The sequence below is a fragment of the Procambarus clarkii genome, chromosome 6 (genome assembly GCF_040958095.1).
Source record: "Procambarus clarkii isolate CNS0578487 chromosome 6, FALCON_Pclarkii_2.0, whole genome shotgun sequence".
Taxonomy (NCBI): domain Eukaryota; kingdom Metazoa; phylum Arthropoda; class Malacostraca; order Decapoda; family Cambaridae; genus Procambarus; species Procambarus clarkii.
The window spans coordinates 50,626,404-50,643,593 of NC_091155.1; the positions used below are offsets into that span (position 1 = coordinate 50,626,404).

The window sequence follows — 17,190 nt, forward strand, 5'->3', positions numbered from 1 at the left end:
AAAATGGCTTTTATGAGCCATTAGACCTGACACAAACTGTGTGCCCTGAAGGAAATATCTTTCACTGGAGTAAGTATACGATACCTGTATAAAATCCGTACTTTGTTCCGAGATTACTTCTACTTCCCAATCCCAGTCTAGAGCTACGATTATCTTGGTATAACAAAATAAAATGAATACATGTTTCATTTCAGTCATTACAACATTTGGAGAAGTCTTAAAGTTTAAACCTGACACTTGGTTTTATAGATTGATTTAATCATCTGATTGTTTCTTTTCTGTGAATTTCTCAGTCATTATCTGGAGAATAATGTCAATATTTTGTACAATAAAGAAACAATGAAATATTCAGTCTGAAATTCTTTTCCATAAAACTCATTTTGTCAAACTGTCTTCCTTTTCTTTGTTACCAGAACCTGTTGTACCAGCCCAACCACCAAATTCTTGCCCCAACTGCACAGATTGCAAGTTTAAAATTTCAAACTCCAGCAATCTCTGCATCTTCATCACTATAATGGGTAAATAAACTTTAAAATTTACCCTTTTATTTCCATTACCGGATATTATTGAATCACAATACATTTTGAAATTTTTGTTGCTATAAATGTTAATTTTTACATCACTATTTTAGCAAGTCGCCACACCACTCAATGCACTGTATTTTAAACTACAGGAAGGTATGACCTCTATACTCCAATCTATACATGCCACTGTGGATATGAGCATCAACAACTAGGCAAGACCATGCACAAGTCTGGTTTCTATTCATCATTAGGAAAGAGCAGCACATTATACAGCACCAGTCTGCTTGAATCATGGCACCATATAAAAAGAAATTGTCCCGGAACATCATTTCGGGCATTAGTCACTGCACTGGAATCCTTTGGTGCTTCTCGTGGGCGTATATGTTTTGATACCGTTATTCTTAATATTTTCAGTTTTATATTTCAATACAAAAATTATCAAAATTTTGTAGTAATGTATTTTCATTTATTAATAATTAGTTTTTAATTTTGTTCAAACACAAAATGGAATGCTTTTTTTGTTTATTTATCTTATGTCATAATATGCATTTTAAATGTCACCATCTAAAAAATTCTATTCCTAGATTGGACCCATTAATTATATAACTTCGAAGAGAGTGTTCTTCGAATGGCGATTCCAGCAATATGAGCTGAGAAAAATTAGAGGAGAAGCTGACAATGAGTGTCCTGCTTGTGATAAAACGCCTTTAGCAGTACATATTGATGGCAACAAGAAGCTGTATCGCTACAACAAAGTTGGGAGGTAATAAAATGTGCTTTACAGATACTTAATGTATAGTATTCTTTTGTTCTCTACACACACTATATTATAATGAATTATATTGTCTTCAAATTAATGTTCTTATAAATAAAGTATGCACATATAAATATACATTGTCATATGACATATTTTTTAACCGAGTATGTCTTTATAGTTTGCCTTTCAATTGCATCCACATCATCATTTTATTTATCTAACACCATGTAAATTTTTGTTTTATGTAAAATTTAGCAGTGCATCAGAATTCTTCATATAAAACATTTTTTGATACCCCATTACCCATTGTTTAATATTATAGTGGTTACAGACAATAAATAATTATTTCTGAATTATCATTGCAGAGGTATCAGAAACCCCTATTATTCTGATAGTATCTTCAGCAAAGATGAAGATGTTCAAGCTCATGTTGGCACTATTCAGAGCTTGAAAACTAAGGTGAGTTTTATTATATATTGAGAAACCTTCAATTTTACCTAATAACTGTTTGGCGACTATAACATATGGTGGCCATTTTTGTATTTTTTCATTATAGTTTATATATATTGAATAAGGATATATAACCCATAGAAATTCTTATGTGCAACAACAATGCCTATCGCGCAAAATAATCTCTACCTTCTTTTCTCACACTTCATTCGCACCACCATGGGAGGATTGTAATGTAGATGTAGTAATTACTCCCTTGCAAAAGAAAAAAAGTATGTTTGAAATAGGAGAGCTGAGGGCAACATATGATTGTATAATTAGAAAATTGCCTACAGAAAACACTCTACATGTATATTGTGATGGGTCAGTAGCTAGGGATGGGAAGGCAGGATGTATATTGTGATGGGTCAGTAGCTAGGGATGGGAAGGCAGGATGTATATGTTCTTAACATTCTGAAACCTATATTGTTTGCTGATGATACTACACTCATCTACTCCAACCCCAACCCACATACACTAAATACTGTAATGTTGTTAATAATGAACTAAAAAAAGTCCACTTATGGATGTCAACCAACAAACTAACACTTAACATAGAAAAGACCTACTACATCTTATTAGGAAGCAAATCTACAAATGCAATTCAGCTTCAGATGACAATGTAAACATTAGCAATAACAATGATGGAAAGTTTCTTGGCCTATTCTTAGACAAGAGACTCAACTTCAGTACCCACATGCAACACATAACTAAGAAAGTCTCTAAAACAATTGGTATACTCTCCAAAATCAGATATTATGTACCTAACCCTGCTCTCATCTCTCTATATTATACACTAATCTATCCCTATCTCAACTATGGTATCTGTGCATGGGGTTCAACCACTGCAAACCACCTCAAGTCCATCATCACCCAGCAAAAATCTGCTATCAGAATAATATCAAATTCTGCTTTCAGACAACACTCAGCCCCCTTGTTTAACTCCCTAAACATGCTAAACATAATCTCACTCCATAAATTCTCTTGTGTCAACTACATTTACAAAACCCTGTTCTTAAATGCAAATCCTGCTCTGAAACTCTTCCTGGACAGATGTAATAGGACCCATTATCACCACACCAGAAATAAATATCTCTTTGATATCCCCAGAGTTAAACTTGTATAAATAAATAAATAAATAAATAAATAAATAAATAAATATGTTTATTCAGGTAAGGTACATACATACAAGTAATGTTACATTAATGGATCGATATATAGATAGAACTAGTACATACAATGCCTAAAGCCACTATTATGGTGTAGTTCCCTGTGGTTCAAATTTTACTACATGTACTTCTTGCTGTTTCTGAATGAGTGCTAATGGTAGCCCTTGTTGCACCTGCGGAACTTTTTGTAAATGTTCCACCTGCGGAACTTTTTGTACTTGTTGCATTTCTTGCACCTGCGGTACTTTTTGGACTTGATGCACTTCTTGCACCTGCTGCACTTGTAGCTCGTCATGATTTTTTTCCAGGGCATTATCGCTATCACCTTCTGATCCTAATGTAAGTTTATCTGCATCAAGCTTCCTTGTGCGTGGTGGAAAAAAAATAAACATTTATAAAAATACTGCATGTACATACACAGTTAAAAAATTGCTCAAGGAGCTAAGTAAGAACAAAGCAATTGGCCAAGTGTAACAGTAAAAATATTGGAAAAAAAGACAAGTAAAACTAAACTGGTAGAACACCGGGAGAAAAGCTTTATAATATCAGACCGTCAACATGGTTTTCGAAATGGAAGATCCTGTGTAACCAATTTAATCAGTTACTATGATCGAGCCGCAGAAATTTTACAGGAAAGAGATGGTTGGGTTGACTGCATCTATCTGGACCTAAAAAAGGCATTCAACAGAATTCCACATAAGAGTTTGTTCTGGAAACTGGAACATATTGGAGGGGTGACAGGTAAGCTTCTAACATGGATTAAAAAATTTCAAACTGATAGAAAAATGAGGGCAGTAATCAGAGGCAATGTATTGGACTGGAGAAATGTGACGAGTGGAGTACCACAGGGTTTAGTTCTGGCATTCATGGATAAATAATAAATAAATTGTTCATGATTTTTTTAGACAAAAGCTAGAATATGCAGCAGTTGTATGGTGCCCATATCTTAAGAAGTACATGTACAAACTTGAAATGATACAAAGACGTCATGGGTGTCATAGGGGCCCCAGCACACTGGTTTGCTAAAGGGCCATTAATGCTGTTGAGACCTTATGGGCCCTTGGACCCATTACGTTAAGACATAGTGCTGTTTTGGGCCACACACTTTTTGCCATATACATCAACGACAGAGATAATAATAATAATAATAATAATAATAATAATAATTTTTATTTAGGCAAAGGTACATACATAAAGAGATTTTACAAAGTTTGTTGGCTTTATAGATAGGAGCTAGTACATACAATGCCTAAAGCCACTATTACGCAAAGCGTTTCGGGCAGGAAAAAACACTACTGACTAAAGCTTAAAACTAATGGGTAAAAAGAAAAAAATGCGTTGAGTACAAATAAAAATAGAGGTAAAAGAGGGGGGAACATTGTTGAAAAAACAGCACAAATACAATTACAAATTATTACAGAAAATTACATTAAAACAGCGTTGATTTGTAAAACAAAAAAAAAAAACAAAAAACATACATGGGTTGACATTAGAGAGGTAAGGTAGGTTACAGGGAATTTATTAGGTATAGCTTCGTTTTTAACTTAAACTGGTTGAGAGAGGTACTGTCTTTAACATGGTTGGGAAGGTCATTCCACATCCTGGGCCCCTTGATTTGTAGAGCATTTCTGGTTTGATTAAGTCGTACTCTAGGAATATCAAAACTGTATTTATTTCTGGTGTGGTGCTCATGGGTTCTGTTACAACCTTCTATGAAGCTTTTGAGATCAGGATTGGCATTACAATTTAGCGTTTTGTATATGTATAGTACACATGAGAGAATGTGCAGTGACTTAATGTCTAACATATTCAGGGATTTGAATAGGGGTACCGAGTGATGTCTGGGGCCAGAATTGGATATTGTCCTAATAGCAGCTTTGTGTTGAGTAATTAGAGGACGTAAGTGATTTTGGGTAGTAGAGCCCCAAGCACAAATACCATAGTTGAGATATGGATAGATAAGATGATTGAATTGAAATTATATATATATATATATATATATATATATATATATATATATATATATATATATATATATTGTGACGATAATCTCCTTCAAGAGATTGAGCCTGCTCTTCCCTCCAAAAATACGTCGTTACATCTATATAAAACTACTATGGAAGAAATGTCCAACAACGACAACAACACCAGCAAGGTTTGCCAGAGCGCAAAACGTATGCAGCCAGGAACACCTGCTTCTCCTCAAACCGCCAAACTACCTGTCTTGTTGCCGGCTCCTCGCTGATTGGTCGCCGGTCTGGCTGCAACTGCACTCCGCCCACCATACTACTTGATGTCTGGGGCCGCCACGACCTCAGTCCTCAGAATATTCAGTGCTTTCATACGGTTAACACTTCTTCCTGGTAGACGTAAGCTTTGGCGTACGTGTACTGAGAGAGGTGATAGCTTAAAGCCAATATTCCCGCATCTCTCATTTTTTGTATATTGCACTTCTTGTTATTTTGCTCACTTGTCTTAACGTAACTTTTCATTGTGTCATTTAATTATTCTTATTATTTTGATTGATTGATTTTATTATACGAATTTGTATGTCCATTTTATTCATGTTTTGTTTATCTAACGTAATTAAAATTCCATTGTTAAAATTTACTTGTGTTTTGTGTGTCTTCTCCTTACCTTACCACAGACGAAGTTCCAGATTTTCTATTTTTTTTTTAATACTATGTGACGAGGCCATACCCCTAGCTTTGAACAGCCGAACACCAACGCGTTACCGTCACATATTATATGGGGGCCTGTCCTAGGAGCTTCACTCAGGTACTGGTGCCAAGTGGTAATTTATGGTAAGCGTATTTAACTTTGTTAACGTAGCTTTTACTATTTTTCATATTCAATTTCATTTTTATATGGTGCGGTGTATTGTGCATTACGAGAGTAACATATAGTGAAGGTGAGACAACTTTGGATTACGTGGTGACTGTAGGCCGCAGTCATACTCTTAATTGGTCATCTCTCCCTCCGTGTTATTACTCGTGTTTACCATCTTTGTCCCTTGGATATTTCTCATTTTTGACAGATCATCATATTGGTACCCTGGTACTGTGGTCTGCCCCGGGTCAAGAGTACCCAATCTTCTGCAATCTGACTGTAGGAGGACAAAGAGGGCCATAGTTCCTCTAGCTCGAACTTTAGTTGCTGAATTGGGACCTCAGCAGCAGTTCTCGTCACCAGTTGACACCTCGCACCCCTACACGTCAGTCAGAGATGATGATACATACAACGGTAGGGAATTAGCTTACTTTTTCAGAGCACAAAAGTTCGCTAATTCTGTAAGTATCATATTAAATTCAGTAGGAAATACTTGCTTTATGTCCTATAGAGACTTGGCAAGGTATGCCTACATCCTTGGACTACCAATTTTACTTTTGAGGCAATTTACTGTTTCATTTGTTTTCGAAACTCTGTTTCATTTGTTAGTAGGATTTTCTTGCCCTTATCCTCTTACATGAGTACCGGGTACAAGATTTCCTGCGCCCTTGATTTAAATTAATCATTTAACATCTTTTACTTAACTTTAATTGTTAAAGATCCCACAGGATAGGTATCAGTTGCCACGTTGTCCTGTTTCTGACATTCACTATTGAATATTCGTGTTACATTTATTTGCTAATTTCACCATGTTTCGTCTTCAAGCTTTCCGTGCAAATCCAGCAGGTGAAATAGGGACTTTAAGTCGTGCCAAGAGGACTGAATTACAAACTCTTGCACATGAGTATCAACTAGAAGTTCCCTACCAAGCCAACAAAAATGACCTACACAACCTGTTGCTGGATTACTATTTAGAGCAAGGTAAGATAGACTCTGAAACTCATGAAACTTACTATATTGCAGATAAAACTGACTTGGCAACGATGAAACTTAAACTAGAGCTGGCCAAGATTGAACGTGAGCAGCAAAGAGAAGCAGCTGTCATACGAAGGGAAGAACAAGAACGAGAAATCACCCTCAGAGAACGCGAAGCTGCCTTGAGGAGAGAAGAACACGAACGTGGACTCGCCCTCCACAAACGTGAGGTCGCCTTGCTCCATGAACGTGAGAGAATACAGCTTGAAACAAAACAACGCGAGTTGGAGATGCAACGCGAGCATGACAAGCAACAAGCGACTCTGGCTCTAGAGTGTCGTCAACGCGAAATCGCCTTGGAAACTTCACACTTCACTCAACGCCAGCAAGCTACTGCCAATCTTCCCGTCAGTTTTAATATATCACATGCAAGTAAGTTAATGCCATCCTTTGTAGAAGAAGTTGATGTGTTCTTTACCACCTTTGAAACCCTTGCTAATCAACTCAGTTGGCCTGTCGACCAATGGGCCACACTTCTCAGAGTCCATCTTACAGGTAGAGCTGCAGTCACCCTCAGTACTCTGGCGTCTGAGAATGACTACCAGACTCTGAAACAAGCAGTGTTGGACGCCTATCTCCTTTCCACCGAAAATTATAGAAGGAAATTCCGTGACCACCTGAAGGCAAGTACCACTACCTTCCTCGAGTTTGCTAACACGAAACGGAGGTATTTCATGAAATGGCTGGAAGCAGCACATGTCTCTACTTTTACAGAACTCGTCAACCTGATGCTTGTTGAAGAATTCTTGAGACGTGTGCCGCCTCCTGTCCGTCTCTACTTAGCAGATAAAGAAGAAACCGACTACCTGAAGTGTGCTAAGTCGGCTGACACTTACAGCCTCATCCACCGGCTGACACCCGAACCATCCTCCAGTAAGAAGTCGTGGTACAGTTACGAGAAAGTGAGCCCCAATCAAGCTGGTTCGCAACTGTACTGCAAGTATTGTAGACTCTATGGACATACCATAGACAAGTGTGGTAAGTCTCAATACAAGGGAACCACTGACCCACAAAAACCCAAACCAACTCCTCCTAAGTCCGGTAAGCCTGTGATGAATGTTGGTGTTAAAGTTAATGATCTTTCTCTTTTCAGTAACCACCTGTATACTGGAACTGTCTCTGCCAACGGTTCAAATCCGGAGGGACGTTTCAAATTGAAGATCTTGAGGGACACAGCGGCTCTTCAATCGATCATCTTGAAGTCGGCTGTGCCCAACATCGTCTACACCGGAGAAACTGTCTTCATCACTGACCTCACTGCTACCACTCCATACCCTCTCGCCAGAGTCCACCTGGATTGTCCCTACGTGAACGGAGAAGTCCAAGTCGCCGTCAGGGAAAAGCCTTTTCCCATGCCTGGAGTGCAACTTCTCCTAGGCAACGACTTGGCAGAAGACCTGCAACCGACCAACCTGATCGTCATGGACAAACCCCAGGTGTGTAACTCTGTGCCTAGTAACCCTATTCTAGAGTATGTTCCAGCAGAGGTTCAAGAGAGTGATGAAGTTTCTCCTCCGGTTCTCGTGACCACCCGTGCACAAGCCGCACGTCCACAGCCAGCTGACTCTACTGCTACCGCTGTCCCTCAAGACCCTCAGAAACTACCCCCGCATCTGACCAAGTTGGAGTTCCGTAAGTTGCAGAGGGAAGATCTTACTTTAACACCATTGTTTTTCCAGGCTGAGACTCAACCCGACAGTATTCCTGGGTTCTTCCTTGAGAACGACTTGCTCTACCGCAGATATAGACCCAGTAAACTGAAGGAGGAGGACGATTGGGCCAACATCGAACAACTTGTGATTCCTACCAACCTGCGGCCCACTATTCTACACCTGGCCCACGGAGCACTCTCCCACTACGGCTTCAACAAGACTTACCATGGAATTCGTCAAGACTACTACTGGCCAGGTATGGTAAATAACGTCAAACAGTACGTAAAACAGTGTCATACATGTCAGATGGCAGGCAAACCGAACATCTCCATTCCCAGAGCGCCACTGATTCCCATACAGGTGCCTGCAGAACCTTTCCACAGACTCATAATAGACTGTGTTGGTCCTTTACCTCGGACCAGTTCAGGTAACGCCTACATCCTAACCATCCTGTGTCCTACCACCAGATTTCCCATAGCAGTTCCAGTGAAGAACATCACGGCTGCTACGGTTGTAAAACATCTATTGAAGATCTTCACTCAATACGGATTTCCCAGGGAGATTCAGAGCGACTGTGGTACCAACTTCACCAGTGATCTCTTCAAAAGGACACTGGAGGAGTTCAACATCAAACAGGTATTGTCCAGCCCCTATCATCCTGCTTCACAGGGTTCTCTTGAACGTAGTCATCAGACTATCAAAGCACTCTTGAAAAAGTTTTGTAGTGAAACCTCTAAGGATTGGGATAAGCAGATTGACCTTATAATGTGTATTTACAGAAGTCTCCCCAATGAGTCCTTAGGAGTATCTCCTTATGAGATGCTCTACGGCCGTAAGTGCCGTACTCCCCTTAAGGCTTTCAAAGACTCTCTCCGAGATGCCACCTTCAGTGAGCATCAGAATGTGCCCCAGTTTCTTCAAAACCTTCAACACATTCTAGAGAGAGTCCACCGTTTTGCCCATGATAATCTATTGAAAGCCCAGGAGAGAATGAAGACTCATTACGACCAGACCAGCAAAGTAAAAATTTAAGCCAGGAGACTTCATTCTAGCATACTTCCCTATCCCAGGTTCACCTTTACAAAACAAATTTTCAGGACCCTACCACGTCAAAGAGTGCAGAAGCAACAACAACTACGTCATAGAGACTCCAGATAGGCGACGAAGACCCAGCTGTGCCACGTCAACCTCCTGAAGCAATATAATGGTACTCCTCCCACTGTCCTGATTAACTGTTCTACCTTCACAGAACCCTACATCCACAGTGAGACCTTCCCAGCTTCTCCTCCCGAAAGCACTGACAAGGAGTCAGCGCTTTCTAATTCCGAAATCCTTAATGATCTTCCCAAATGCTTTCAGGATAATAATCGTGCTCCTTTGCCCTATTCTAATTCCACTCTCACCTCGTCAGATAAGCCCTTCATCCTCCATGTCGACGCCAGTGGTACCGACGTTGGTGGTGTCGCGATGCAGCAACGAGGCGAGGAGAATACACCTGTCAGCGACTACTGCTACAAGGAACTACGGAACAATTGGCAAGGAGCTACTCTTCATCATCCTGAAGCTCCACCACTTCACTCCACACCTGAAAAGTGCTCGGTCCACCATCAACACGGACCACACCACCCTACACCTCCTGCAGCACGCCCACTTCCCCTCTCAACGTCTTCTACTATGGGCTTGCTAACTGCAGAAATTCAACCTGGAGACATGCTATACCAAGATTCCGACAACATCTTAGCCAATGATCTCTCCAGAGTTTATGAAGTAGAAGTGACTCCATCCATTACTCCACTACATAACGACGTACTTCTTCCAGAACCGCAGGCTTCGGGGGAGAGTTGTGACGATAATCTCCTTCAAGAGATTGAGCCTGCTCTTCCCTCCAAAAATACGTCGTTACATCTATATAAAACTACTATGGAAGAAATGTCCAACAACGACAACAACACCAGCAAGGTTTGCCAGAGCGCAAAACGTATGCAGCCAGGAACACCTGCTTCTCCTCAAACCGCCAAACTACCTGTCTTGTTGCCGGCTCCTCGCTGATTGGTCGCCGGTCTGGCTGCAACTGCACTCCGCCCACCATACTACTTGATGTCTGGGGCCGCCACGACCTCAGTCCTCAGAATATTCAGTGCTTTCATACGGTTAACACTTCTTCCTGGTAGACGTAAGCTTTGGCGTACGTGTACTGAGAGAGGTGATAGCTTAAAGCCAATATTCCCGCATCTTTCATTTTTTGTATATTGCACTTCTTGTTATTTTGCTCACTTGTCTTAACGTAACTTTTCATTGTGTCATTTAATTATTCTTATTATTTTGATTGATTGATTTTATTATACGAATTTGTATGTCCATTTTATTCATGTTTTGTTTATCTAACGTAATTAAAATTCCATTGTTAAAATTTACTTGTGTTTTGTGTGTCTTTCTCCTTACCTTACCACAGACGAAGTTCCAGATTTTCTATTTTTTTTTTAATACTATGTGACGAGGCCATACCCCTAGCTTTGAACAGCCGAACACCAACGCGTTACCGTCACAATATATATATATATATATATATATATATATATATATATATATATATATATATATATATATATATATATATATATATATATATATATATGTCGTACCTAGTAGCCAGAACTCACTTCTCAGCCTACTATTCAAGGCCCGATTTGCCTAATAAGCCAAGTTTTCCTGAATTAATATATTTACTATAATTTTTTTCTTATGAAATGATAAAGCAACCCTTTTCTCTATGTATGAGGTCAATTTTTTTTTATTTGAGTTAAAATTAACGTAGATATATGACCGAACCTAACCAACCCTACCTAACCTAACCTAACCTATATTTATAGGTAAGGTTAGGTTAGGTAGCCAAAAAAAGCTAGGTTAGGTTAGGTTAGGTAGGTTAGGTAGACGAAAAAACATTAATTCATGAAAACTTGGCTTATTAGGCAAATCGGGCCTTGAATAGTAGGCTGAGAAGTGCGTTCTGGCTATTAGGTACGACATATATATATATATATATATATATATATATATATATATATATATATATATATGTATATATATATATGAGAGAAAATAATAGGTGGTGATATATTTATATATTATGTGAACTACTTACACAAAAAGAAGTTAGTGGTGAAGATCTTCTTGTCCTCTTCTTGTATTACGTTTTTTGGTAGGATACCATGTGTCACCCGTGCTGGTCCTTTCTTGTAATAGATAACGATTGATTCATACCCACAGCCACGCAGATATGTTAGCTAAAAAGCAAATAATATTTATACAATAACATCATCTGGGAAAATGCAACAAAATAAATGTTTGAAGCATAGCTGGGCATGTGCAATAGAACCCATAATAGAATCACAATACCAGAAATAAATATCTTTGATATCCCCAGAGTCAAAGTTATTCTGTGTAAATACTCTATGCAAATAAAGGGACCTTGTCTATGGAACTCACTCGCTAACAAATTTAAAAACTGTCCGACTTCTGCCATTTTAAAAAATAAAACCAAAAAGTACCTAATTTTATCTTGATAGTTTCCTAACTAGTGCATTAAACTCACACTGTATCTTATGAAATCCAATGCCAGAATATATGTGCCTAAACCATACAACTTTTCCATTGTAATCATTGCTATCACCTTATATCATGATTGTTATATTGAATGCATATCTTACTATATTATACCTTGAAATATTCCTCAAATTATGCTACAATTTATATGTTGATAACCCTCAAATTTTACTTTAATGTACATAGTAATCTTTGTGATACTTTCTTACAATGTACCAGCCAATTTTTTTCCAATTTTGCTTTAAATTGCCTATTTAAAATTATCTGTTAGATTAAGGACCTGCCCAAAACACTATGTGTGCTAGTGGCTTTACAAGAATGTAAAAACATCAATGCTATGTACTCTCATAATCCCTAGTGTGCTATCTTGTATATAAATAAATAAACAAATAGTATGTAAGTACTGTACAGTATTATTCATGTTGATTCTATACCTTATCAAGCAAGTTCAGCATAAGAAGAATACAAATGAATACAACAGATGTAGACAAACTTCAATACCTGATTTTCAATCCTTCGTAGAACCCGGCTTGCTGTATTTCGTTCTAAAGCCCTCTTGCCTTTAAGTAGAAAACGGGCTTCCTCTTCTTTCTTCATTAATTCTCTACTGTTTCGGAAGTCACACTGGCAGAACTTGCAAACATTGCTTCGGACATGCACACATTGTTTGCAGTTTGTGCATCTCCTCAAGAATTTTCCCTGAAGACCTGAAGGAAATAATTTCTAATAAAATACTTATATTCAAATCACCTATGCTGCAAAAATTATAAGTTAAATTGTTGTTAAAATGTACTACAGTAATTAAATATATTATTTAAATTATGAAATAATCTACATTAACACTAGTGAGAGCAATGTTAAAAATTTTAGGACTGCATCTGGAAATAACTTTAATTTTGGATGTGATTAACCAGGCTGTAACTCGTATAACAAAACTGGGAGGAGTTGCATCCAAGAGCCTGATTGACCAGGCTGTTAATTTCAAGCAAATACTATATTATTGGAAGAAAAAAAAAATTATATATATATATTATATATATATATATATATATATATATATATATATATATATATATATATATATATATATATATATATATATATATATATATAACCTAGTCCGCCTCCCCAAACACACCAAACACCGCCGAGGCAGACCAAGTACGACAATCAGCGACAACAGAAAATTAGGTACCCAAGTCAGCAAGAAAATTGAAGAGGGCAATACAGTCGGGGCACTCAGGTTAATCACAAGTGAGGACAAAATTTTGCCCAGGGATGAAACCACAGCCCAAGCACTGAGAGAAAAACACCCCGTCAGGGCCGTAGGTGGACCTCCCCCACAGGTCAGGCTCGCCCCTAATCAGGAACCTCTCGTCCTCCGGGAGTCAGAGGTTTATAAAGCTATCGTTTCATTTCCCCCGGGCTCCTCAGGAGGCTACACAGGGGTAAGACCTCAACATGTGAAGGAAATGGTGAATCCTGTTCTTGGCCCAGCTGCAGAAGCGCTCCTGACAGAAATCACAACGTTTGTCAACAACTGCCTCGCCGGGTTAATCCCTGATGAAATCAAACCATTCTTCTTTGGTGCATCCCTATGTGCCCTCAAAAAGAAGGGGGGAGGAATCAGACCCATTGCCGTTGGTAATACCCTTCGCCGCCTAGTTGCAAGGGCTGCTGTCAGAAGTATCCGAACGGAAGCAGCCACCATGCTGCAACCCAACCAGTTGGGGTTTGGAGTCCCCCAAGGCTGTGAAGCAGCGGCTCATGCTGCACGAGCCTACATTAGCTCTCTTACTGAAGACCAGGCAGTAGTAAAATTAGATTTTAAAAACGCTTTCAACTCGGTCAAAAGGGAAGCAATCCTCACTGCAGTCCAGGAACATTGCCCAAGCATTCTCCCGTTTGTGTCAGCAGGCTACAGCAAAGACTCAACCCTCCTGTTTGGCAAACATGAAGTCACCTCAGCAGAGGGAATTCAACAGGGTGACCCACTTGCACCGTTCCTCTTTTGCATAGCGGTTCGAGAAATTACAACCAGACTGTCCAGCGAGCTCAACATCTGGTTCCTGGATGATGGCACTCTGGCAGGCACACAAGATTCCCTGCTAGAAGACTTACAGCTGGTGAAGACACGGGGGGAGTCCATGGGTCTCGTTCTTAGCCCCTCCAAGTGCGAAATTATTGCATCTAGTGAAGTAATCATTAGAGCAGTGAAATCAGTTCTACCAGAAGCCTCAGTCGTTAAACCTACCGACAGCACACTACTCGGAGCACCTCTGGGCCACAATGCCATTGCTGCAGTCCTTGACGAAAAGTTTAGAGACCTAAAGAGGATGGAAGAGAGAATTGGGGACTTGGACTCCCACGATGCCCTCTACCTTCTCACAAAGTGCCTTACCCTGCCCAGGCTAACATACTTCTTAAGGTGTGCACCAACTTTTGGCAACCCACTTCTAAATCAATATGATGAGCTCCTCAGGTCAATATTCAGGAAGGCGCTCAACCTAGATTTAGATGACAGTCAGTGGGACCAAGCAACACTACCAGTGAGATTTGGAGGGATAGGCATACGAAAGGCAACTGAGGTAGCACTTCCAGCATTCTTATCCTCATGTACAGCAGCCAACGAATTGGTAGGGCAGATCCTACCAGAGCGTATGAGAGAGACAGCGGGAACTCATGATCAAACGTTCATCGAAGCAGCCAGACAATGGGACACCATTGCACACCCTCAACCCCGACCACAAGTCCCAAAAGACCACAAGCAGGCCCACTGGGATAGCCCCATAATGGAAAAGACTGTCACAGCAATGATTGACAACGCTGATGCTGAAAACAAAGCCCGCCTCCTAGCGGTAACAGCACCCCATGCCGGGGATTTTTTATTTGCTGTGCCCAATGCAGCCCTGGGAACTCGCCTCAGTCATGACGCTCTCCGCATTGGAGTTGCCCTTCGCCTTGCCGCCCCCATCCTCACCGAACATAGGTGCATCTGCGGAACTGCGATGGCAGACCAATATGGTCGTCATGGTCTGGTATGTCGTAAATCACAGGGTAAAATTGCAAGACATGAAGAAGTCAACGACATCATCAAGAGGAGCCTCGCCACAGCCCGCTGCCCGGCACAAAGAGAACCACACTTATCCAGACCTAACGACCCTCAGAAGCGCCCTGATGGGGTCACCTTGCTACCTTGGAAGGATGGTAAGCAAGTGGTATGGGACTACACGTGCGCTGCCACACTGGCCAGTACCTACCTCCACTACAGCACACGTGAAAGTGGTGGTGCTGCTTCTTTCAGGGAATCGCAGAAAATTATTAAATACAGAGGTCTAGCACACTGCTACAGCTTTGTTCCGATCGGCTCGGAGACCCTCGGTTCGTGGGGAAAATGTGCATTGAAGTTCCTGAAGGAATTGGGGGACAAATTGATCAGCGCTACAAAAGACCAGAGAGCAAAAAGTTTCTTGTTCCAGCGCCTCAGTGTTGCGATTCAGAGGGGAAATGCCTGTTGCGTCTTGGGCACTAGTCCAACTTCAGAGGAATTCGAAGAAGTGTTTGACTTGCAACAATGATCGAACCCGTCTGTGACATTCATCAATGTTTCCCATTGTTGTGTTCTTCAAGAGATCCATAACCTTTAAGCACCTTTTTGCATTATTATTTTTGTATCAACCCATGTATATCTTGTAACCATCAAATGCATATATATATATATATATATCTCTACACACACTATATTATAATGAATTATATTGTCTTCAAATTAATGTTCTTATAAATAAAGTATGCACATATAAATATACATTGTCATATGACATATTTTTTAACCGAGTATGTCTTTATAGTTTGCCTTTCAATTGCATCCACATCATCATTTTATTTATCTAACACCATGTAAATTTTTGTTTTATGTAAAATTTAGCAGTGCATCAGAATTCTTCATATAAAACATTTTTTGATACCCCATTACCCATTGTTTAATATTATAGTGGTTACAGACAATAAATAATTATTTCTGAATTATCATTGCAGAGGTATCAGAAACCCCTATTATTCTGATAGTATCTTCAGCAAAGATGAAGATGTTCAAGCTCATGTTGGCACTATTCAGAGCTTGAAAACTAAGGTGAGTTTTATTATATATTGAGAAACCTTCAATTTTACCTAATAACTGTTTGGCGACTATAACATATGGTGGCCATTTTTGTATTTTTTCATTATAGTTTATATATATTGAATAAGGATATATAACCCATAGAAATTCTTATGTGCAACAACAATGCCTATCGCGCAAAATAATCTCTACCTTCTTTTCTCACACTTCATTCGCACCACCATGGGAGGATTGTAATGTAGATGTAGTAATTACTCCCTTGCAAAAGAAAAAAAGTATGTTTGAAATAGGAGAGCTGAGGGCAACATATGATTGTATAATTAGAAAATTGCCTACAGAAAACACTCTACATGTATATTGTGATGGGTCAGTAGCTAGGGATGGGAAGGCAGGATGTATATTGTGATGGGTCAGTAGCTAGGGATGGGAAGGCAGGATGTATATGTTCTTAACATTCTGAAACCTATATTGTTTGCTGATGATACTACACTCATCTACTCCAACCCCAACCCACATACACTAAATACTGTAATGTTGTTAATAATGAACTAAAAAAAGTCCACTTATGGATGTCAACCAACAAACTAACACTTAACATAGAAAAGACCTACTACATCTTATTAGGAAGCAAATCTACAAATGCAATTCAGCTTCAGATGACAATGTAAACATTAGCAATAACAATGATGGAAAGTTTCTTGGCCTATTCTTAGACAAGAGACTCAACTTCAGTACCCACATGCAACACATAACTAAGAAAGTCTCTAAAACAATTGGTATACTCTCCAAAATCAGATATTATGTACCTAACCCTGCTCTCATCTCTCTATATTATACACTAATCTATCCCTATCTCAACTATGGTATCTGTGCATGGGGTTCAACCACTGCAAACCACCTCAAGTCCATCATCACCCAGCAAAAATCTGCTATCAGAATAATATCAAATTCTGCTTTCAGACAACACTCAGCCCCCTTGTTTAACTCCCTAAACATGCTAAACATAATCTCA

General features: G+C 39.5%; 2 long non-coding RNA genes across 2 annotated transcripts; one reads left to right on the forward strand and one right to left on the reverse strand.

The window, feature by feature from the left end:
- The first annotated feature begins 1,114 nt into the window (after positions 1–1,114).
- On the forward strand, positions 1,115–3,312 carry LOC138355145 (uncharacterized). The gene is made up of 2 exons (XR_011223868.1): positions 1,115–1,287; positions 1,647–3,312. It is a non-coding gene; the product is annotated as an uncharacterized lncRNA (long non-coding RNA).
- On the reverse strand, positions 2,922–12,760 carry LOC138355148 (uncharacterized). Its single transcript, XR_011223869.1, has 3 exons — positions 12,560–12,760; positions 11,598–11,739; positions 2,922–3,298 (listed from the first exon to the last, which is right to left on the reverse strand). It is a non-coding gene; the product is annotated as an uncharacterized lncRNA (long non-coding RNA).
- Positions 12,761–17,190: the final 4,430 nt, after the last annotated feature.